The sequence below is a fragment of the Herpailurus yagouaroundi genome, unplaced genomic scaffold (genome assembly GCF_014898765.1).
Source record: "Herpailurus yagouaroundi ecotype Mexico unplaced genomic scaffold, PumYag 185, whole genome shotgun sequence".
Lineage (NCBI taxonomy): Eukaryota > Metazoa > Chordata > Mammalia > Carnivora > Felidae > Herpailurus > Herpailurus yagouaroundi.
In genome coordinates, this window is record NW_024412416.1 from 951,738 (window position 1) to 956,530 (window position 4,793).

At 58.3% G+C, this 4,793-nt stretch overlaps 1 long non-coding RNA gene across 1 annotated transcript; it reads left to right on the plus strand.

Moving 5' to 3' along the window:
• The first annotated feature begins 2,769 nt into the window (after positions 1–2,769).
• On the plus strand, positions 2,770–4,325 carry LOC121042265 (uncharacterized). Its single transcript, XR_005796056.1, has 2 exons — positions 2,770–3,166; positions 3,671–4,325. It is a non-coding gene; the product is annotated as an uncharacterized LOC121042265 (long non-coding RNA).
• Positions 4,326–4,793: the final 468 nt, after the last annotated feature.

Consider the following 4,793-nt stretch of genomic DNA (forward strand, 5'->3'; position numbering starts at 1 on the left):
GGAGGGAGCTAGGATCCCATTTCCTTTTGGAAGGAGCCTCAATGAGATCGAGTAAGACGGTCCCGTGGGAGGGAAGGGATTGTTGCGATCACCCTCGGAAAACGTAACCCACCACGTATCCGTCTCGGCAGCCCAGTTTTATGAGTTTTCTCGACATTCCTTCTCCGGTTGAAAGAGCTTTGAGTTTCTAAAATCTAAGCCTCTGCCAGAATTTTGTACTTTCAGGAAAGGATTTTGAGAATGTGAGCACTTCTGTCCGGGGCCCCCGGCGTTCTGCTGCAGAGACAGCAACATGCACCCGGCTCGCGGGGCTTTAGCCCGGGGACGCGGGGCATCTGTGGGCTACTGAAAAAGTTCATTAGGGGAGTACTGGGGGGCTCAGTCAGTTAAGCGTCTGACTTCAGCTTAGGTCATGATCTCGCTGTTGGTGGGTTCGAGCCCCACGTCGGGCTCTGTGCTGACAGCTTGGAGCCTGGAGCCTGTTTCAGGTTCTGTGTCTCCCTCTCTCTGCCCCTCCCCTGCTCGTGCTCTGTCTCTCTCTCCTTCCGAAATAAATAAACATTAAAAATTTTTCATTATATTTTCTTTATAGTATATAATTAGGGTGAGTAAAATAACAAAATTATCAGAGAAAATACAAAATATTGGCTTTAAATAAAACTTAGAAATAAAATGTTTTCAAGTTTCTTAGTGAGAAACTTACTTGTGTTTGTGTCCATCTATATTTTTAATAATCAGGTTTTATGCCTGAGACGGCTCCATGGAGTTTCTGATCAGGCTTTTTATTTTTAAAAAAAAAATTTTTTTTTCAACGTTTATTTATTTTTGGGACAGAGAGAGACAGAGCATGAGCGGGGGAGGGTCAGAGAGAGAGGGAGACACAGAATCGGAAACAGGCTCCAGGCTCCGAGCCGTCAGCCCAGAGCCCGACGCGGGGCTCGAACTCACGGACCGCGAGATCGTGACCTGGCTGAAGTCGGACGCTTAACCGACTGCGCCACCCAGGCACCCCTGATCAGGCTTTTTAAACCCAGCATACTGACTAGAAATATCCACCCCCCCTCCCCACCAGGAAATGATAAAAAAAAAAAAAATTAAGAGCCATTTCACCATTTGAAATTATGTTTGAAGACTGGAACATGCTTTCCCCTCCTTCTCTGGCACTTGTGATGTTGAATTTTGTTTTGGTTCGTGTGAACCGATCTTGAATCCAGCCAAACTTTTCTACATCAAGTTTTTGGAAATAATCAGTGAAGTGCTATTTTGCAAAAGCGTGTGTTGTGAGAGCAGTCACCTGCCGGTGTCAGGGACAGCGTGAAGGGGCACACCGGCCGCTCAAGAGCAGGGACTCCGGGAACCCGCCCCCGCCCCCACCCCTGTGCATCTCAGCGGTCATGTATCCGAGCACGATTCTGCACGCTCAGCAGCTGGCTCACGGTGGCGCCCGGGGCCGAGGGCAGCTCTGGGCAGCACTTGGGGCCTGCATCCCGGGGACACTGCCCCCCCCCACCCTGCTGGCCAGCACCCTGTGGCCTGTGAAGGCCTCCGCACACTGCCCCCACCCAGGGCGCAGATCCCCTCCCCAGCGCGCACTCAGCTCATGTCTCCTGGGAGCTGACTTGGGCCCTGGCAAGAAGCTCCCTGCCGGGGACATAGGAGGTGCAAAGTCAAGGCTTTCCCTCCGGGGGCAGAAGCGTGGTAACTCCAAATCACACCCCTCGTGTCCCCATTGCGGAGAGCGCTGCCCAATCTGTTCCTTTTTAGAAAAAATTTAAATGGTTATTTATTGTTTAGAGAGAGAGACAGAGTGCAAGCGGGGGAGGAGCAGAGAGAGACACAGAATCCGAAGCAGGCTCCAGGCTCCGAGCCGTCGGCACAGAGCCCGACGCGGGGCTCAAATTCACGAGCCGTGAGATCATGACCTGAGCCGAAGTCGGAGGCTTAACCGACTGGGCCCCCCAGGCGCCCCCCCCCCAATCTGCTCTTGAAAACGGCCGAGGCTGCAACAGAACGCGGGCAGCGGGCAGTCTAGCAGCTGGACGCCAGAGTAGGACACTTGCGGCTTTGTTTGGGGGATGATTCCGGAGGGCAGCTGGCTTTAGTCAAGCCTGTCATGAGGTTTGTCACGCTGAGTGAGGGTCACGGACATTTCATAGCAGAGACCTCTCCTCTTGTCTGCCGCCCCAGCCCGGAGCCCGGCCCCTCCGCACAGGGAGAACACGTTCTGGAAAATGGTGCTTGTGTTCCAGGGAATTCGTTCATGCACTCATCCGTCCATCCATGTGGTCAGTCAGTCATTCCACAACTCACGTAGCCATTCGCTAGAGACACAGACAGTCCTGGACACCACGGCTGCGTCCTCGCCGGGTGCCGGGGGAAGAGCAATGAAGGGGGCCCTCCCCAGCACTGGGACTCTGTCCATCTGGGGAGAGATGGCGTCACAAGCAGCCAGGGGCCACACCGTGTGACACTGCTGTGGAGACTGTGTGAGCTCAGAGGAGGCCACGCCCTGGTGGCTGGGCCAGGGCGACGTGATGCGTGACGCTGTCTAGCTCCAGACCTTTCCCTGCAGGACTCACACACACACACACACACACACACACACACGGGCCGGTCGCGGGGGCGCGTGTGAGTGGTCAGCATCTGTGTGGCTTGGGCTTGGAGGACAACACCCCCTCGCTCCGCGGCCCCAGCACCCCCGCGTCCCTCCTCCTCACCCTCGGGCACAGGTCAGGCTCCGCGGGCTGTGCTGCCTCCTCCCCGCTGCCCTGTGATCGCAGCCGCCCTGAGCAGTGGCGGGGGGACCCGCCCTGCCACGCAGCCTCGTCTCTGCTCGCAGCCGTGGCCCTGGGCGCGGGCCTCGCCATCCTGCCGCCAGCTGCTAGAAAGCCCCGGAGCCAAGCGGTTTGCCTTAGCACAGCTCGTTGGGGAGCAGCTGCAACTGGCCAGGGTGTGTGGATTCCAAACGGAATCCAAACGGATTACTCGTCTCCCCTGCAGCTGCCCTGCCCTGGCCCTCCCTCTGGGCAGCGGCTCCCCTAGCGATGGCTCAGCCTCCTTCCAGAAAGTTCAGTGGCTTGCAATTAGGAAGAACTAGGCTCCGTTCGTGTAAAAATGTCGATCTCACATCTATTTAAAGCTTTTCTTCCCTTTCCCCTCAGAGCAGGTGAGACTGAGCCGGGCTGGGGTTTCGGATGGAGGCTGGAGGCTGGGTGGGGTGAGGGGCAGGTGCCATCGGCTCTGACTGCCCTGCTCCCCACCCTGGCGTGGCCCTCGGAGCGGAGGCAGGTGGGTGCAGGGAGGGAGAACAGAGGTTTTCTTCACACCCACCACTGCGGGTGTCCTTCTGTCCGGCTGGCCCTGCCGAGCCACCACCAGCAACCCCCAGACGCTGTACGTGCGGCTACACAGATACCCTCTGGGCCGGGTTCGCAGGGCCCGCCCCTCCTCCTCCTCCACTCCACGTCCAAGCCTGACTCGTGGTGACACCGGGAGCTGACGCCCTCTGGAGCGGTGTGGCCACGCAAGCTCAGGGGGCTGGCCGGTGCCCCAGCCTCGGGCCCCGTGGCAGGCATGGGGGCAGGGCCGTGCACAGGATTGGGATGAGCTCCAGGCTATTTCAAAGCTGTCTGATGTTTGGCCCGCATTTCTCTGTCCTTCTGCGTCTCAGAGTCATACTTGGACTGTTGTGCGTTGGCCCGCATCCTCCATGGCAGCCGAGGGCGCGTCTCATCGCAGAGCGCTCGTCGCCCCCGTTTGCGCAGGCGGGCTTAGAATTCTGCAGCCGCCCCGCTGCGCCACACCCTCATCCACCTTATCTGTCGGTGTATCTGCTGGATGGACATCACTGCTCGAGCAGAATCCGTGCATCAAGCCCAGGAACCGTGGTTCTGACGGCCCAGGGCCGGGTGTCCCGGCCGCTGCCTGGATCATCGAGGACACCCCAGTGGGCACATCTTTCTGAACCAGGGCAGGTCGCCTTTGTGGGCTCACTTCGCTCGTCGGCCACGACAAAGGACCCTGGTGATTATTCTAGGACGTGGGTTGCTATGGCGACGGGAAAGGGGGACTCCAGGCAGAGCTGACTGGCCCCCCCCCCCCCCGTCTCGCCTGCCTTCCTCCACTCCCTCAGCCCCCTCTGCGATGGTGCGCCTGCCCTAGAGAGCCCTCTTCTGTCTTCCTGTCCCCTGCGCCGTGGCTCCGGTCCCGGGGGTTCTGCAGGGTCCAGGTGTGGATGCCCGCTCGGGGAGCCTCCCGAACCAGCCCTGCGTGAGGGCTATTTTTCCGGCCCCTTCTGCAGACATTGCTGATCCTGGTGATTTGCAGAGGGCTGTGTACGCGAGTCACTTCCAATCTGTGCCTTGGTGGCAGGACGGGCCCTCTGGCAGCTTCTGCCTCCCGCCTGGTCTTCTGTCTGCTGCCCTCCCCGTGGCCCACCTTCCTGCCAGCTCTGGGAGCTGCGGGGGCCCCTGGATGTCCTGTGGAATTGCCATGGCAACGAGAGCTTGTTTCAGCCCTTAAGGTGGTGTCTTCATTAAGCTCCTCTTTATTTTTTTTTATTTTTTATTTTTTTTTTCAACGTTTATTTATTTTTGGGACAGAGAGAGACAGAGCATGAACAGGGGAGGGGCAGAGAGAGAGGGAGACACAGAATCGGAAACAGGCTCCAGGCTCTGAGCCATCAGCCCAGAGCCCGACGCGGGGCTCGAACTCCCGGACCACGAGATCGTGACCTGGCTGAAGTCGGACGCTTAACCGACTGCGCCACCCAGGCGCTCCGATTAAGCTCCTCT